The sequence below is a fragment of the Solanum lycopersicum genome, chromosome 12 (assembly GCF_036512215.1).
Source record: "Solanum lycopersicum chromosome 12, SLM_r2.1".
Taxonomy (NCBI): Eukaryota; Viridiplantae; Streptophyta; class Magnoliopsida; order Solanales; family Solanaceae; genus Solanum; species Solanum lycopersicum.
In genome coordinates, this window is record NC_090811.1 from 32,583,511 (window position 1) to 32,604,829 (window position 21,319).

Sequence of the window (21,319 nt, forward strand, 5' to 3'; positions counted from 1 at the left end):
ATGCAAGAGAAGAATGTAATTGCTTATGCTTCGAGGCAATCAAAAGTGCATGAACGTAATTATCCGACCCATGATTTGGAGTTGGCTGCGGTAGTGCTTGCATTAAAGAAATGGAGGCCCTATCTATATAGGGTTAAGTGTGAAGTTTATACAGATCACCGTACTTTACAGTAAGTCTTTACTCAGAAGGATTTGAATTTAAGACAGAGGAGGTGGATGGAACTACTGAAAGTCTATGACATCACTATCTTGTATCATCCAGGAAAAGCTAACGTTGTGGCAGATGCTTTAAGTAGAAAGGCAGGGAGCATGGGAAGTCTAGCTCACTTGCAGGTTTCTAGACGCCCATTGGCTAGAGAAGTCAGACTCTGGCTAATAACTTTATGAGGTTAGAAGTAAATGAGAAGGGAGGATTTTTGGCTTGTGTGGAGGCAAGATCTTCCTTTCTTGACAAGATTAAGGGAAAGCAATATAATGATGAGAAACTGATCCGGATCCGAGATAAGGTGTTGCGAGGAGAGGCTAAAGAAGCAAAAATCAATGAGGAAGGTATTTTGAGAATTAAGGGAAGGGTATGTGTACCCCGCGTAGATGATTTGATCCACACTATTCCTACACAGGCTCATAGTTCAAGGTATTCTATACATCCTGGTGCAACCAAGATGTATCGTGACCTAAAGCAACATTTTTGGTGGAGTAGAATGAAGCATGACATTGTTGACTTTGTTGCTCAATGCCCGAATTGTCAGCAAGTAAAGTATGAACACCAGAGGCCTGGAGGGACACTTCAGAGAATGCCCATTCCTGAATGGAAGTGGGAGAGAATTGCAATGGACTTCGTGGTTGGTCTTCCAAAGAAAATGGGTAAGTATGACTTCATTTGGGTAATTGTCGATAGGTTAACTAAGTCCACTCACTTCATTCCGGTTAAGGTGACTTACAATACAGAGAAGTTAGCAAAACTTTACATCTCAGAAATTGTTCGATTGCATGAAGTTCCACTTTCCATCATATCAGATAGAGGTACGCAGTTTACTTCTAAATTTTGGAAAACATTGCATGTTGAATTGGGTACTAGGTTGGATCTTAGTACCACATTTCACCCTCAAACCGACGGTCAGTCTGAGCGAACGATTCAAGTGTTGGAGGACATGCTTCGTGCATGTGTGATAGAATTTGGTGGCCATTGGGATAACTTCTTACCCTTAGCAGCGTTCTCCTACAACAATAGCTATCACTCAAGTATTGATATGGCCCCATATGAGGCACTGTATGGGAGAATATGTAGGTCTCCCATTGGGTGGTTTGATGCATTAGAGGTTAGACCTTGGGGTACTGACCTTCTGCGGGAATCGTTAGATAAAGTGAAATGCATTCAAGAAAAAGCTCCTAGCGGCTCAAAGTAGGCAGAAAGAATATGCAGATCGAAAGGTTAGAGCTTGGAGTTTATGGAGGGTGAGAAAGTCTTGCTAAAGGTTTCGCCCATAAATGGGGTGATGCGGTTTGGTAAGCGAGGTAAGCTTAGTCCGAGGTATATTTGTCCATTTGAAGTTATGAAGCGCGTGGGGGAGGTAGCTTATGAATTAGATACCATGGGGATGGAAACTACATCATTCGTTGGGATTCAGTTCTGCTTGATGAGAATCTGTCTTATGAGGAGGAGCCTGTTGCTATTTTAGATAGAGAAGTCCGCAAGTTGAGGTCAAAGGAGATTGCATCCATCAAGGTTCAATGGAAGAATCGGCCGGTTGATGAATCCACTTGGGAGAAGGAGGGTGATATGCAAGAAAGATACCCACACCTGTTTACAGATTCAGGTACTCCTTTTCGCCCTTGTTTTTCTTCTTGTGATCGTTCAAGGACGAACGATGGGTAAATTAGTATCTATTGTAACGACCTGTTTAGTCGTTTTGAGCAGTAGAGTTTATTCTGGTAATAACTGCCTGGGTCAACGGATCCCACGACGGACCGTCATGGGAACGACGGACAGTCGAGGGGGTCTCGTTCCAAAACACTTGGATTCTGAAAATTTGGGTACTGAGATCGACTCTCTAAACTTCACGACGGAGTGGCAGGACGGACCGTCGTTGGCAGGACGGACCGTCGTTGGCACGACGGACCATCACAGACTCTTCAAAGAATTGAGTCTCTGAACTTTGTGACGGAAGCAACAGGATGGACCGTCGCAGGCACGACGGGCCGTCACAGTCTGCGTAACCCTGACTGGGTCGGATTTCTGTTAAATGTTTTAAGGGATGTTTTGGACTATTCCTGCTTATAATTATAAAGTTAGTGGTAAAATGTTAAAAATTCAATTACTTGGTGTTAAAGGAGACAACCTTGGAATAAATAGTGGGTTACTTTACCATCTTTATACTTAATTATATGACAATTAGGGTAAAAGATAAAAGGGTTTGAATAAGAAAAAGAGAAAGAACAGAGAGTAAAGAGAGAAACGATCGAGAGAAGAGGAGAACGCAAGGAAAGCAAAGGTTTGGGAAAGTAGAGTGCTTGATCACGAATTCTTCGGTAGAGGTAGGTTATGGTTTATGCTTTTCATAGTAAACTCTTGATAGCGAATGATATGTATTGTGTAGTTTTGTAAAGTCTTCTATATGCTTAATTGTATGCTTGCATGATGTGATTATATAATTGCGATAAAATAAGCATGATGAGGGTATTGAATCCTAAACCTTGAAACCTCTTTGTTAATGATGATGCCTTGGTATAAAAGCAGGCTTGATGAACTAAAAGAATGAGGTTAGAGGATCGAGTGTCACGTTCCGACACCAGGATAGTAATAGAGGATCGGGTGTCACGTTCCGACACCAGGATAGTAATAGAGGATCGGGTGTCACGTTCCGACACCAGGATAGTAATAGAGGATTTGGTATCATGTTTCGACACCAGGATAGTATTAATGGATCGGGTGTCACGTTCTGACACCAGGATAGTATGAAGAGGAGCGGGTGTCACGTTCCGACACCAGGATAGTATGAAGAGGATCGGGTGTCACGTTCCAACACCAGGATAGTAATAGTGGATCGGGTGTCATGTTCCGACACCAGGATAGTATGATGAGGATTTGAGTGTCACGTTCCGACACCAGAATAGTAAAGAGAATGAATCTTGAAATATGTTAATATACTCAATTTAATGAACCTATTTCCCAAATGAGTATGGTATGGAGGCTTGAGTCCTCATGGGTGTACTTGGCGTTATTTATCAATGATTCTCGTACTTGTGTTGCTACCTGTTGAGTTGTGTAGTTGATTTTATGATATTATCTGATATATACTGTTTTCTATTTTGAGTTGGCCGATGATACCTACTCAGTACTTGTGTTTTGTACTGACCCCTATTTGTATGTTTTCTTTTTATTATTTGTGGAGTGCAGCAAACGTACCGTCGTCTTCAACTCAATCGCAACTCTAGCCAGTCTTCGTCACACCAGATTTTAGGGTGAGCTAAAGCTTCTAGCTTGGACTGGATCTTGTTCTTCATGTCTAGATGCCTTGAAGTTCTGGCATAGACTAGTTGTAATTTATGTTTAGTTTCTTAGATACTCTTAGCTTTAGAAATTTGAGGATAGATGTTCTTGTGGTGATGACTTCCAGATTTTGGGAATAATGATAAGTTTTGAGTTTTAGAAGTTAGTTATTGATTTCGTTAATGAGTTTTAAATCTTTCGCATTGTTTTTCTGTTTGTTATGTTTGAAATGTTGGGGTTTAGATTGGTTGGTTCGCTCACATAGTAGGATAAGTGTGGGTGCCACTCGCGGCTCGTTTTGGGTCGTGACAACAATAGTCCCAGAAAATATCCTAGAATTAGTCCCAGATGGACACCACCAACTTATTATACAGAAAATTATCAGCAATCAAATAGAACTAACGCAATATGGAATAGTAGATTAAATAAAAATTGGATACCAAAACCAATAAACGAACAATATAATTTCTTAGATCTAGATTGTGTTACAGATATAAATAATGCAATATTAGTATGGATAGGAAATATGTCTAAGCAACTAATATATTACAAAATAAAATCAACAGAAACACCAAGGTATATAGAAAGAACATTTGTAGGAACAAAAAGATTATGGATAGAAAATCTATCCTCAGAAAGTTTAGAAGTAGTTAGAAGTGACAAGAAAATAGGTGGATCTCCATCAGCAAAAATATAGATATACTAGATAAATATGAATCAGCAATAAGAGGTGAATTTGGTAGTATGACAACGGATATAAGAGAACAAAACAGGGAAAAAATAATAAATAGGCAACTTATGACAAAATTAGATATATGTAAAATGTGTTATGTAGAAGAATACACTAGTGCATTTAAAGAATATTATTACAAAGCAAAATACAATTTTGATGAAGCAAAAGAAATAAGAAACAATATTTTACGAAATTACCAGAACCATTTAGTACAAAAGTAATAAAAGATTGAATGATGAAGGATTAGTAGATACTTTAGGAACAAGAATAAAATTCTTACATCAATGGTTCATACAACTATGTGAAAACCAAAAAGAAAAATTAAAAATGGAAAAAGTACTAAACAAAAATTTAACCTGTTGTAAAAATGAAACAGCACCACAGTTCGGATGTATAACAAAAAATTTAAAAAGAAAAAACCGAGGCAATATAAAAATTATAAAAAAAAACTAAAACTATGTATAAATACAAAAAACCAAGACAAAAATATTATGTAAAAAATTATAAAATGAAAAGACCATATAGACCAAAAAGGAAAATATCCCAATGTACATGTTATAATTGCGAAAAGATAGGACACATAGCTAGAGATTGTAAGTTACGAAAAGACCCAAAAAAAAAATCAAATTGCAGAAATTATTATAGATAGTGACAAATATATGCAAATAGAATATATAGACTATGAACTAAGTGAAAATGATAGTATATACGAAGTATCAGATATAGAAACAGAAAATGAAGAAGAATATATTAATCTAAATAATGATATAATAGAGGAAGAAATATAATGTCTGAAGACGATATAAAAATAATATCCAAAGAAGATTATCAAAATGAAGAGTTATCAGACCAAAAAATTATATTTGATAATACAATTTTTGAACAAATAAAAGGAAAAAAATTAGACTTAAGTGTTGAAAAAGTACTTAAAATACCTACTTTGAGAAATTGGTTTAAAAGACAAAAGGAAGAATAATATGTAGTTAGTCAGAAAGAATATATTATAGATTGTAAATATGCAAGAAGAAAAGCATATATACCTATACTAAGTAAACGAATAATAAATAAAGAAATACAAGATATAAAAGCTAAAACACCTATAAAATATGTACATTTAGGAGGAACAGAAATATTAATAAAAGCTTGTTTTAGAGAAGGAATAGATACACCTATTGAAATATACTTAGCAGATGATAGAATTATACACCCTATATGTCTTGACCCAAATCGAGCCGCGAGTGGCACCCACACTTATCCTACTATGTGAGCGAACCAACCAGTCTAAACCCCACCATTTCAAGCATAATGAACAAAATACAATGCGGAAGACTTAAAACTCATTAATGAAATCAATCAAATAACTTCTAAAATTTATAAATCATTATCCCCAAAATTTGGAAGTCATCATCACAAGAACATCTATCCTCAAATTACTAAATCTAAGAGTATCTAAGAAGCTAAAATAAATTTAAAAAAAGCTAGTCCATGCCGGAACTTCAAGGCATCAAGACACGAAGAAGAAGACCAGTCCAAGCTAGAAGCATTAGCTCACCCTGAGATCCGGTATAATGAAGACTGGCTAGAGTTGCGGTTGAGTTGAAGACGACGGTACGTTTGCTGCACTCCACAAATAACAAAGAAAGAAACATACAAGTAGGGGTCAGTACAAAATACAAGTACTGAGTAGGTATCATCGGCCAACTCAAAATAGAAAACAGTATATATAAGATAATATCATAAAATCAACTAATATTCTTAGCATGCGTCATTTACAATTACCATAACCCTTGGTCACAACACCAAGCACATCAATGAGGACTCACGCCTCCCCATCATACTCATTTGGGAATTAGTTCTTTAAATTTAAGTATATTAGCACATTTCAAGATTCATTACCTTGATTCCTCTAGTGTCGGTACGTGACACTACGCTCCATATACTATCCTAGTGTCGGAACGTGACACTCCGATCCTCATATACTATCCTGGTGTCGGAACGTGACACTCCGATCCTCATATACTATCCTGGTGTCGGAACATGACACTCCGATCCTCATATACTATCCTGGTGTCGGAACGTGACACCCAATCCATATTCTATCCTAGTATCGGAACGTGACACTCCAATCCTCATCATTCTATCCTAGTGCCGGAATGTGACACTCCGATCCTCATCATTCTATCTTGGTGCCGGAACATGACACTCCGATCCTCATCATTCTATCCTGGTGCCGGAACGTGACACCTGATCCTCTATTACTATCCTGGTGCCCGAACGTAACACCTGATCCCCTAATCTCACTACTTTCGTTCATTAAGCCTTCTTGTATACCAAGGCATCATTGTTAACAAAGTAGATCAGGGTTTTTCAAGCTTTAGGATTCAATAGCCTCATCATGCTTATTTTTTCACAATTATATAATCACATTCATGCAAGCATACAATTAAGCATATAGAAGGGTTTACAATACTACCCAATACATATCATTCGCTATTAAGAGTTTACTACAAATAACATAAACCATAACCTACCTTTATCGAAGATTCGTGATCAAGCAAGCTAATTCCCCAAAGCGTTGTTTCCCTCTTCGTTCCTCTCTCTATCGATCGTTTCTCCCTCTCTTATTCTTTCTATTTTTTTTATTCCAACCCTCTTTCTTTTACCCTAATTAGCATATAATTAAGTATAAAAGATGACAAAAGTAACCCACTAATTAATTCAAGGTTATCTCTTTTAACCCCCAAGTAATTAAATTATTAAAGTTAAACCACTAACTTTATAATTATAAGCAGGAATAGTCCAAAACGCCCCTTGAAATATTAAACAGAAATCCGACCCAGTCAGGGTTTACGCAGCCTGTGACAGCCCATCGTGCCTGCGATGGTCTGTCCAGCTGCTTCCGTCACAAAGTTCAGAGACTCAATTTTCACTAAGGGTCTGTGACGGTCAGTTGTGCCCACGAGGTCCGTCCTGCCATGTCGTCACAAAGTTCAGAGAGTCGATCTCAGTACCCAAATTTCAGAATTCTAAGTGTTTTTGGAATGAGACCCCCTCGATGGTCTGTCGTGCCCATGACGGTCCATCGTGGGATTCGTCGACTCAGACAGTTATTACCAAAAAATACTCTACTGCTCAAAACGACTAAACAGGTCGTTACAATAGATACCAATTTACCCATCGTTCGTCCTCGAACGATCACAAGAAGAAAAACAAGGGCGAAAAGGAGTACCTGAATCTGTAAGCAGGTGTGGGTATCTTTCTTGCATATCTGCCTCCTTCTCCCAAGTGCCTTCATCAACTGGTCGATTCTTTCATTGAACTTTGATGGATGCAATCTCCCTTGACCTCAGCTTGCGAATTTCTCTATCTAGAATGGCAACAGGCTCCTCCTCATAAGTCAAATTCTCATCAAGCAGAACTGAATCCCATCGAATAATGTAGTTTCCATCCCCATGGTATCTTTTCAACATAGACACATGAAATATCGGATGCACTCCTGACAGTCCTGGGGGCAAGGCTAATTCATAAGCCACCTCCCCTACTCGCTTAAGTACTTCAAATGGTCCAATATACCTTGGGCTTAACTTACCTCTTTTCCCAAATCGCATCACCCCTTTCATGGGCGAAACCTTCAGCAAGACTTGCTCACCCTCCATGAACTCCAAGTCTCTAACCTTTCGATCTGCATATTCCTTTTGCCTGCTTTGAGCCGCTAAAAGCTTTTCTTGAATAGATTTCACCTTCTCTAATGAATCCCTCAAAAGATCAGTACCCCAAGGTCTAACCTCAAATGCATCAAACCAACCAATGGGAGACCTACATCTCCTCCGATACAATGGTTCGAAAGGAGCCATATCAATACTTGAGTGATAGCTATTATTGTATGAAAACTCCACTAAGGGTAAGTAGTTATCCCAATGACCCCCAAATTTTATCACACATGCACGAAGCATATCTTCAAACACCTGAATTGTTCGCTCAGACTGACCATCGGTCTGAGGGTGAAATGCAGTACTAAGGTCCAACCTAGTACCTAATTCAGCATGCAATGTTCTCCAAAACTTAGAAGTAAACTGCGTACCTCTATCTCATATGATAGAAAGTGGAACTCCATGCAATCGAACAATTTCTGAGATGTAGAATCTGGCTAGCTTCTCTGCATTGTAGGTCACCTTGACCGGGATGAAGTGAGCAGACTTAGTTAATCTGTCCACAATTACCCAAATAGAGTCAAACTTCCCCAATGTCTTTGGAAGACCAACCACGAAGTCCATTGCAATTCTCTCCCACTTCCATTCAGGAATGGGCATTCTCTGAAGTGTTCCTCCGGGTCTCTGGTGTTCATACTTTACTTGCTGACAATTTGGACATTTGGCAACAAAATCCACAATGTCGTGCTTCATTCTACTCCACCAAAAGTGTTGCTTTAGGTCACGGTACATCTTGGTTGCACCAGGATGTATAGAATATCCGGAGCTGTGAGCCTCTGTAATAATAGTGTGGATCAAATCATCAACACGGGGCACACATACCTGTAACGACCTGTTTAGTCGTTTTGAGCAGCAGATTTTATTTTGGGAAAAACTGTCTTGGTCGCGGATCCCACGACGGACCGTCGTAGGCACGATGGACCGTCGAGGGTGTCTCGTTCCAAAACACTTAGAATTCTGAAATTTGGGTACTGAAATCGACTCTCTGAACATCGTGACGACATGGCTGGACGGACCGTCGTGGGAACGACGGACCGTCACAGACTCTTCAAGGAATTGAGTCTCTGAACTCTATGACAGAAGCAGCAGGACGGACCATCGTAGGCACGACGGACCGTCACAGGCTACGTAATCCCAGGCTGGGTCGGATTTCTTTAAATGTTTTAAGGACGTTTTGGACTATTCCTTCTATAATTATAAATTTAGTGGGTTAATGTTAATAATTTAACTACTTGAGGGTTAAAAGAGTTAACCTTGAATTAATTAATGGGTTAATTCATCATTTTTATACTTAATTATATGCTAATTAGGGTAAAATAAAGAAGGTTGGAATAAGAAAAATAGAAAAAACAAGAGAGGGAGAAACGATCTCGAGAGAGAGAAACGAAGAGGGAAACAACGGTTTGGGGAATTTGCTTGCTTGATCACGAATCTTCGGTGGAGGTAGGTTATGGTTTTTATGCTTTTCATAGTAAACTCTTAATAGCGAATGATATTTATTGGGTAGTATTGTAAAACCCTTCTATATGCTTAATTGTGTGTTTGCATGATGTGATGATATTACTGTGATAAAATAAGCATGATGAATCTATTGAATCCTAAATCTTGAAAACCTCTTGTTAATGATGATGCCTTGGTGTAAAAGAAGGCTTGATGAACTAAAGTAATGAGGTTGATGATGCCTTGGTATAAGAGAAGGCTTGATGAACTAAAGTAAAGAGATTTATGATGCCTTGGTATAAAAGAAGGCTTGAATCAATTAATAGAATGAGATTAGTGGAGCGGGTGTCACGAACCGACACATAGAATTAGGGGATCGGGTGTCACGAACCGACACATAGAATTAGGGGATCGGGTGTCACGAACCAACACGTGGAATTAGGGGATTGGGTGTCACGAACCGACACGTAGAATTAGGGGATCGGGTGTCACGAACTGACACGTAGAATTAGGGAATCGGAGTGTCACATTCCACCACATAGTAGTAGGGGCGCGGAGTGTCACGTGCCGACACAAGAGGAATAATGATAATGAATCTTGAAATTATGTTAATAAATTCGAATGAAAAGAACCTATTTCCCAAATGAGTATGATATGGAGGCTTGAGTCCTCATGAGTGTACTTGACGTTATTTATCAAAGATTCTTGTACATGTTGATGCTACAGATTGAGTATTGTAGTTGATTTATGATATGATCTGATATATACTATTTTCTAGTTTGAGTTGGCCGATGATACCTAATCAGTACTTGTGCCTTGTACTGACCCCGACTTCTATTTGTTTTCTTGATTTAATTGTGGAGTGCAGCAAACGTCCGTCGTCTTCAACTCAACCGCAACTCTAGTCAGTCTTCATTACACCGGATTTCAGGGTGAGCTAATGCTTCTAGCTTAGACTGGATCTTCCTCTTCATGTCTTGATGCCTTGAACTTCCGGCATGGACTAGCTTTTTACTTATTTTAACTTTTTCGATACTCTTAGATTAGTAATTTGAAGATAGATGTTCTTTTGATGATGACTTCCAAATTTTGGGGATAATAATAAGTGTTTGAGTTTTTAGAAGTTATTTGATTTATTTTGTTAATGAGTTTTAAGTCTTCCGCAATGTATTTAGTTCATTATGTTTGAAATGATGGGGTTTAGATTGTTTGGTTCGCTCACATAGGAGGATAAATGTGGGTGCCACTCGCGACCCGTTTTGGGTCGTGACAAACTTGGTATCAGAGCATCAGGTTCGTTGGTCTCATCACACAAGAACGAGTCTAGTAGAGTCTTAAGGAACGGTAGGGGGACGCCTTTACTTTTCTTTGAGAGGCTATAAGACTTTAGGAAAATTCCATTCTTTCTTTCTTTCTTTCGTGCTATTACTTGGATCCAATTGGTATCTAGGTGATATAAATTGGTATCTGACCATCTTCACTCTATTTCGCAGATGGTTAGAACTAGAGCAACGACTGCGCCAACACCAACATCGGCAAGACAAGAAGCGTCTGAGCCAGCCACTGGGGCTCTAGCTCGAAGAGGAGTAGTGGCAAGAGACCGTGAAACGGGTCGCGGGAGGACGTCCTCTAGAGGAAGAGGACAAGCACCTGGCCCATCTGGTACTAGGGCGGTGACTCCTCCACCGACTGAAGAAGTAGTAAGAGAGGGTGAGGAACGGGAGAATGAGCAAGTGCAGAATGAGGAATTGCCACCCCAACCTACCCCAGAGATGATTAATCAGGTTCTTGCCTATCTTAGCGGGTTATCTGATCAAGGCAAAACACCTGCAGTGTTTTCTGCACCAGCACCTCAGGTTCCGGAGGTACAACATGCGGCTACTGTGGCTTCCCGCATGGATGCCTAATTGGAAATAGGCACGTTTCCACGGTTGACTACAGGGCCTATAATGACAAGTGATCAGCACCTCCAGTCTTCAAGGGTGCTGAATCTAAGGATGCCTATGATTTTCTGGTTGACTGTCATGAGTTACTACATAAGATGGGTATAGTAGAACGATTTGGCATTGAGTTTGTGACTTATCAGTTTCAAGGGAACGCCAAAATGTGGTGGCGGTCACATGTTGAGTGTCAACCAACAGAGGCACCACCTATGACTTGAGCGTCATTCTCTAGTTTATTTATGGAGAAGTATATACCCCGTACTTTGAGGGATAGGAGGAGAGATGAGTTTCTAAGCCTAGAGCAAGGCAGGATGTCGGTTATTGCTTATGAGGCTAAGTTTTGTGCGCTCTCCAGATATGCCACCCAGCTTTGCTTCAGTCCACAAGAGCGGATTTGCCGTTTTGTGAAGGGGTTGAGGTTAGAGTTGCGGATTTCAGCCTTACAGGTAGCGGCTACAACAAAATCTTTTCAGAAAGTGGTAGACTTAGTGATAGAGGTAGAGGGAGTGAAGCCAGATGATTTCATCATGGCATCAAATACTAAGAAGTTTCGTAAGGGAGGTGAGTTTAGTGGTTCTTACTCCAGAGGGGAGAGTTCTGGAGGTTATACAGCCCGACCTATTCAGTCTTCACTGCAGGCTGTAGCTGGGGGTCCACCTCAGACTGGTCAACATTTCTCTGAGTTTGGAGGTTATCCCCAGACCCCGTCGTTCTCACAGAGACCTATGCTTGAATCCAGAGAGTGTTATGGATGTGGGGAGACTGGACACATTAAGAGGTATTGTCCAAAACAGAGTTACAAACCTCTAATAGTTAGAGGTAGAGGTTGTTATGGAAGAGGCCGTCGTTCTGGAGGGCGTGGTGGCCGAGGTAATGGTGGTCACCAAAACGGCCGGGGTGACGGGCAAACTGGAGCCACTACGGCACAACATTGTAGGGGCAACGGGCAGACATGTGATAGGGCTCATTGTTATGCTTTCCCTGGGAGATCTGAAGCGGAGACATCGGATGCTGTCATCACAGGTAATCTCTTGGTTTGTGATTGCATGGCTTCTGTATTGTTTGATCCTGGATCCACATTTTCTTATGTATCTTCCTCATTTGCTAATGGTCTTAATTTACATTGTGAATTGCTTGACATGCCTATTCGTGTTTCTACTCCGGTGGGTGAGTCTGTGATAGTTGAAAAAGTATATAGGTCTGGTCTGGTGACTTTTGTGGGGAGCAATACTTATGTAGACTTGGTTATCTTAGAAATGGTGAATTTTGATGTAATTCTGGGTATGACTTGGCTTTCTCCGAATATTGCGATCTTGGATTGTAATGCTAAAACTGTGACGTTAGCCAAGCCTGGGACAGATCTGTTAGTGTGGGAGGGCGACTACACTTCCACTCCGATTCGTATCATCTCCTTTCTTCGTGCTAAGAGAATGGTTAGTAAGGGGTGTTTAGCTTTCTTGGCACATCTCAGGGATGACACTACCCAAGTACCTTCAATCGAGTCGGTTTCGATAGTTCGTGAGTTTCTAGATGTGTTTCCCGCAGACCTTCCTGGTATGCCACCAGATAGAGATATTGACTTCTGCAATGATCCTGAACCGGGTACTCACCCCATTTCTATACCCCCTTATAGAATGGCTCCCGTGGAGTTGAGAGAGTTAAAGGCCCAACTTCAAGAGTTGTTAAGTAAAGGTTTCATTAGACCAAGTGCATCTCCTTGGGGTGCTCCGGTGTTATTTGTGAAGAAGAAGGATGGGAGTTTTCGGATGTGCATAGACTACCGGCAGTTGAACAAGGTAACTATTAAGAACAAGTATCCCATTCCTCGCATTGATGACTTGTTCGATCAGTTACAAGGTGCTTGTACCTTCTCAAATATTAATTTGAGATTTGGTTATCATCAATTGAAAATACGGGCAACGGATGTGCCAAAAACTGCTTTTCGGACCAGGTATGGGCATTATGAGTTCTTAGTAATGTCTTTTGGTCTTACGAATGCCCCTGCTGCTTTCATGAGCTTGATAAACGGGATTTTTAAGCCATATCTGGATCCTTTGTGATCGTATTTATTGATGATATATTGGTATACTCAAAGAGCAAGAAGGAACATGAGGAGCACTTGAGAATTGTATTGGAAATGTTGAGGGAGAAAAAGCTTTATGCCAAATTCTCCAAGTGTGAGTTTTGGCTAGATGCAGTGTCCTTCTTGGGGCATGTGGTTTCTAAGGATGGGGTGATGGTGGATCCTTCTAAGATTGAGACAGTGAAGAATTGGGTAAGACCTACTAATGTGTCAGAAATAAGGAGCTTTGTTGGTTTAGCTAGCTATTACCGCCGATTTGTCAAGGGATTCTCTTCCATTGCTTCCCAATTGATGAACTTGACTAAGCAGAATGTTCCATTTGTATGGTCAGACGAATGTGAGGAAAGCTTTCAGAAACTCAAGACCTTGTTGACTACTGCACCAATCCTTACCCTGCCAGTGAAAGGTAAGAATTTCATTTTCTATTGTGATGCATCCTATTCGGGTTTGGGTGCAGTACTTATGCAAGAGAAGAACGTAATTGCTTATGCTTCAAGGCAATTAATGGTGCACGAATGTAATTATCCCACCCATGATTTGGAATTGGTTGCGGTAGTGTTTGCCTTAAAGCAATGGAGACACTATCTATATGGGGTTAAGTGTGAAGTATACACGGATCATCGTAGCCTACAGTATGTCTTTACTAAAAAAGATTTGAATATGAGACAGAGGAGATGGATGGAACTACTGAAGGACTATGATATCACTATCTTGTATCATCCGGGAAAGGCTAATGTTGTGGCAGACGCCTTAAGTAGAAAGCCAGGGAGCATGGGAAGTCTAGCTCACTTGCAAGTTTCAAGACGTCCATTGGCTAGAGAGGTTCAGACTCTGAGTAACGACTTTATGAGGTTAGAAGTAAATGAGAAGGGAGGATTGTTGGCTTGTGTGGAGGCAAGATCTTCTTTTCTTGACAAGATTAAAGGAAAGTAGTTTACCGATGATATGATACCCGAATCTCAAGTCAATCTTAGAGAAGACACAGGCACCTTGTAACTGATCGAACAAGTAATCAATGCGAGGAATGGGGTACTTGTTCTTAATAGTTACCTTGTTTAACTGCCGGTAGTCTATGCACATCCGAAAACTCCCATCCTTCTTCTTCACAAATAACACCGGAGCACCCCAAGGGGATGCACTTAGTCTAATGAAACCTTTACTTAACAACTCTTGAAGTTGGGCCTTTAACTCCCTTAACTCTGCTGGAGTCATTCTATAAGGAGGTATGGAAATGGGGCGAGTACCCGGCTCCAAATCAATGCAAAAGTCAATATCTCTATCCGGTGGCATACCAGGAAGGTCTGCAGGAAACACATCCAGAAACTCACGGACTATCGAAACCGACTCAATCAAAGGTACTTGGGTAGTATCATCCCTGAGGTGTGCTAAGAAAGCTAAACAACCCTTTCTAACCATTCTCTTAGCATGAAGGAAGGAGATGATACGAACTGGAGTGGAAGTGTAGTCACCCTCCCACACTAACGGATCTGTCCCAGGCTTGGCCAATATCACAGTTTTTGCATTACAATCAAAGATTGCAAAGTTTGGAGAAAGACAAGTCATACCAGAATTACATCCAAATCAACCATTTCTAAGATAACCAAGTCTACATGAGTGTTGCTTCCCAAAAAAGTCACAAGACAAGACCTATACACCTTTTCGACTATCACAGACTCACCCACCGGAGTAGAAACACGAATAGGCAGGTCGAGCAATTCACAATGTAAATTAAGACCAGTAGCAAATGAGAAAGATGCATATGAAAATGTGGGTCCAGGATCAAATAATACAAAAGCCATGCAATCACAAACCTCTTAATTGATGATACCCGGGTATAAGAGAAGGCTTGATGAACTAAAGTAAAGAGATTGATGATGCCTTGATATAAAAGAAGGCTTGAATCAATTAATAGAATGAGATTAGTGGAGCGGGTTTCACGAACCGACACATAGATTTAGGGGAACGGGTGTCACGAACCGACACGTAGAATTAGGGGATCGGGTGTCATGAACCGACATGTAGAATTAGGGGATCGGGTGTCACGAACCAACACGTAGAATTAGGGGATCGGGTGTCACGAACCAACACGTAGAATTAGGGGATCGGAGTGTCACGTACCGACACAAGAGGAATACAGATAATGAATCTTGAAATTATGTTAATAAATTCGAATGAAAAGAACCTATATCCCAAATGAGTATGGTATGGAGACTTGAGTTCTCATAGGTGTGTTTCGGTTACACATGATTTGTGAACTTGTTGCTTTCACCTGTTAAGGAATATGGTTGATTTTATGTTATTATCTGATATATACTATTTTCTATTTTGAGTTGGCCGATGATACTTACTCAGTACTTATGCCTTGTACTGACCCCTACTTGTATTTGTTTTCTTGATTATTTGTGGAGTGCAGCAAACATGTCGTCGCCTTCAACTCAACCGTAACTCTAGCCAGTCTTCATTACACCGGATTTCAGGGTGAGCTAATGCTTCTAGCTTGGACTGGATCTTCCTCTTCATGTCTTGATGCCTTGAACTTCCGGCATGGACTAGCTTTTTACTTATTTTAGCTTCTTAGATACTCTTAGATTAGTAATTTGAGGATAGATGTTCTTGTGATGATGACTTCCAGATTTTGGGGATAATAATAAGTGTTTAAGTTTTAGAAGTTATTAATCTATTTTTATTAATGAGTTTTAAGTCTTCCGCGTTATTTTCTGTTTATTATGGTTGAATGTTGGGGTTTAGACTGGTTGGTTCGCTCACATAGGAGGATAAATGTGGGTGCCACTCACGACACGATTTGGATCGTGACACAATTATACAGTAGCATTAACAGATAGGAATATAGATAAATCATTAATAATATCTTGGAAAATGTCTGGAATAGAGTTAGCACCAGGCAGTAAAATATTTACAGCAAGATGCAAAAACTTATATATATTAACAGCAAAACATAAAATAACAGCAAGAAATAAAATCGATAAAATAAAAATAGAAAATCCTTTCGAAAAATAATTACTGTAATAGACAATAATGACTATAGTTATAAAGAAATTGATACAGAAGAAGATTTAGAAATTGTAAAAGAAAGATTAAGCACTTCAAGCGTACCAAATACGTTAACAAGAGCTACCTCATCAAGAATGAGTACATCTAAAAGAAACTATGAAATCCCACAAAACTTATTAGGTAAGGAAGAAATAACACCATATCATTATTTCATAACAGGAATAATAGACTAAAGAAAATATAAAATTTTAATAAATACAGGAGAAGAAGAAAATTACATAACAAGAGAGTTAGTATTAGAAGAAGAAATTATAAAAACAGGACACATATGCCCTGGATTACCTAGTGAGATAGTAAACACAAATGAAGAAACAACGGAAAAAGAAATAATTATAGGAGGAATACCCTTAGTAATACCATTTAAAATATACCAAGGAAAACATAATATTACATTAGGAATAAAATGGTTAGAAAAAGTTAAGCCGTACAACATAGAAAATGAACAATTAACAATACCTGTCAAAATAAGAAAATAATTATAAAAAGAACAAAATGATTAATGAAAATATTTATACTTGCAAAAATTATTGTAGAAGGATATCACAACAGATATTATACCCCTATGATTGATACAGGAGCAGAAGCGAATATATGTAAATATAATTGCTTACTAGAAGATAAATGGGAAAAATTAAAAACACATATGGTAGTAACACGATTTAATCATGAAGGAAGTATGATTAAATATAAAGCAAAAAATATAAAAATACAAATATGGGATAAAATATTAACAATAGAAGAAATGTATAATTTTGAATTTACCACAAAAGATATGTTATTAGGAATGCCATTTTTAGAAAGATTTTATTCACATATAATAACAAAAACACATTGGTATCAGAGCATAGGTTTAACCTGTGTGATGGCTCAGCTATGCATGTGAACTCTCCGATGCGAAAGTCACGGTGTTACATCCTTGCATACGTTTCCCTCGGAGTAAAAAGTGTTGTTGGCTACGGCCTGGTAATATAGCTAAGGGGCCAAGATGATGGCGAAATTGGTATCACAACATCTTTCTTTCACTGTTAATTCCGCTTCCACCCCACATTGGTATCAGATCTAGATAATCAAAAGAGAAGATATGGAAAACACATCAGAGATAACAAATCTACAAAAGCAGGTATACATTTTTACCTTCATGAGTAGCTAAATTAATTTATTCCTGATAATCTCTTGTTGATTATAATTGTTTATCATGTCTTAATAATGTTATAATAACCATCTTAAGAAAGTTTGCTACAGAAATATTCTGCGAATAAGTATGCCCAGACTATGTCATCCTAAGGTAGAAACCGATAGGCAAAGAAGGCCCTTTAGGGGAGTAAACAAAGTTGAGGCGCTGATAGGGCAACTGATCAAAGAATTAAACTGTAGTAGTGACCAAACGAGATGATTATTAAACCATTATTATTACATAATAAATAAGTATAATCAATTAAGAGGTTCGAAGGAATAAAATTTTACCGAAAGTGGAAAATAATAAAAATGAATACTTACCTACTAGACGATGATGTTAACTATAAGATATTAATACTCTATATCTTAAAAGATCTTAATACAGATATAAAAAGAGCAATTTATGATTTATTAGTAACATATGAAGTAATAGAAGTAACAACACAAGGTTGGACAGAATTAGATATACAAGATAATTTTTATGATGAATTTACTATGACATAAATGATTTATATGATGATATAGATATATTCAGAGACCATGATAAATTACGAATACTTACAATATTGGGTAAAAACCATAGAAAACATAGATCTACTTGAAAAATTACTAATTGAAAATTTATTTGATTATTTAAGAACTCGAGAAGTTGAACATCTAGAATATATTATAAACAATGCTAATGAAATACAACGATTAGATCTACTTAAAAGGGAATATTATAGAAAGACATTTTATGAAGAATAATATAACACAAAGCAAAGAAACTAAAGCAACAAAAACCAAGATAGATAAAAAAGTACGAAAGATATGTAAAAAATTAAAACCTTTATATATAGAACATGAACTATCACAACTCATCAAAACAAGTAACGATAAAAAAGATTATTTGATAAATATAATTTCAAAAACAGAATACAAATATGTTTGTTATTTAAAAAAACAGTATGAATAAAGAAAAATATAAACAACAATTGATAGAAAAAATAGCTGAAAAAGGAAAAGAATTACAACATAGAAAAAGAAGATTAGAAGAAAATATTTTAGCCAGAGTATGTATTAAATCAATATTACAAAGAAAAGTTATATTTATGTTAGAACTAGAAATAGATTGTCTTGAATATAGGCTACAACATAATATAATACATAAATTATAATGAACAAAGAAGAATTTGCAGTAGACGAAAAGACATATGAAAATCAAGACGGAATGATAATAAAATTAATATTTTCAAATTTAGGAAGAATATATAAGAAAATAGGAAATAACCTATATTTAATGTGAGAAAAAGGAACAGCAAAATTAGAAGATACTTTAACAGCTATGATAAGAATAACAAAAGAAAATGAAGAAATAGACAAATCAAAAGAAATTGAAAAAATAAAAATACAAGCAAAACAAGAAGTACAACATTTAGAAGAAATAAAAAATACAAGAATAAGTGAATTAGAAAAAGAATTAGCTAGGTTAAAATTATTATATGAAACTAAACAAAAACAAAAGGAAAAAGATAAAGAGCTTGAATTAACTAATGAAATAAAAGAGATGGAACAAAAACTAAAAGAAGATCTTGAAGTAAATGAAATAAACGAAAATGAATCAGATACAATAAATGATCAAAAATCATAAATAAGTTATATAAGTGAGACATATACAGAAATTCTAGAACAGGTAAATAAACAATAAAATTAGAAATAAACACATGAGATATGAATAGACCTAGTACGTCAAGAGTTAAAACTCCAAAAAATAGTCCAAGAAAAAGTCCTAGAATTAGTCCCAAATGGACATCACCAACTTATTATAAAGAAAGTTATCAGCAATCAGATAAAACTAACGCAATATGGAATAGTAGATTAAATAAAAATTGGATACCAAAACCAATAAATGAACAATATAATTTCTTAGATCTAGATTATGTTACAGATATAAATAAAGCAATATTACTATGGATAGGAAATATGTCTAAGCAACTAATAGATAACAAAATAAAAACAACAGAAACACCAAGGTATATAGAAAGAACATTTGTAGGAACAACAAGATTATGGATAGAAAATCTACCCTCGGAAAGTTTAGAAGTACTTAGAAGTGACAAGAAAATAGATGGATCTCCATCAGCAACAAATATAGATATACTAGATAAATATGAATCAGCAATAAGAAGTGAATTTGGTAGTATGACCACGGATATAAGAGAACAAAACAGGGAAAAAATAATGAATAGGCAACTTATGACAAAATTAGTTATATGTAAAATGTGTTATGTAGAAGAATACACTTGTGCATTTAAAGAATATTATTACAAAGCAAAATACAATTTTGATGAAGCAAAAGAAATAAGAAAACAATATTTTACGAAATTACCAGAACCATTTAGTACAAAAGTAATAAAAGATTGGAATGATGAAGGATTAGTAGATACTTTAGGAACAAGAATAAAATTCTTACATCAATGGTTCATACAACTATGTGAAAACCAAAATGTAAAATTAAAAATAAAAAAAAGTACTAAACAAAAATTTAACCTGTTGTAAAAATAAAACAGCACCACAGTTCGGATGTATAACAAAAAATTTAAAAAGAAAAAATCGAGGCAATATAAAAATTATAAAAAAACTAAAACTATGGATAAATACAAAAAACCAAGACAAAGATATTATGTAAAAAAGTATAAAATGAAAAGACCATATAGACCAAAAAGGAAAATATCCCACTGTACATGTTATAATTGCGGAAAGATAGGACACATAGCTAGAGATTGTAAGTTACCAAAAGACCCAAAAAAGAAGCAAATTGCAGAAATAATTATAGATAGTGACAAATATATGCAAATAGAATATATAGACTATGAACTAAGTGAAAATGATAGTATATACGAAGTATCAGATATAGAAACAGAAAATGAAGAAGAATATATTAATCTAAATAATGATATAATAGACTAAGAAATATAATGTCTGAAGACGATATAAAAATAATATTCAAAGAAGATTATCAAAATGAAGAGTTATCAGACCAAAAAATTATATTTGATAATACAATTTTTGAACAAATAAAAGGAAAAAAATTAGACTTAAGTGTTGAAAAAGTACTTGAAATACCTACTTTGAGAAATTGGTTTAAAAAACAAAAGGAAGAATATTATGTAGTTACTCAGAAAGAACATATTATAAATTGTAAATATGCAAGAGGAAAAGCATATATACCTATACTAAGTAAACGAATAATGAATAAAGAAATACAAGATATAAAAGCTAAAACACCTATAAAATATGTACATTTAGGAGGAACAGAAATATTAATAAAAGCTTGTTTTAGAGAAGGAATAGATACAACTATTGAAATATACTTAGCAGATGATAGAATTATACACCTTATAGAAAAAAGCGTAATTAGTGCAGGAAAAGGAAACCTAATATACCAAAAATTTAAATTTATAATAAGTGTCAATTATACAGTAGCATTAACAGATAGGAATATAGATAAATCATTTATATTATATTGGAAAATGTCTGGAATAGAGTTAGCACCAGACAGTAAAATATTTACAGCAAGATGCAAAAACCTATATATATTAACAGCAAAACATAAAATAACAGCAAGAAATAAAATCGATAAAATAAAAATAGAAAATCCTTTCGAAAAAATAATTACTGTAATAGACAATA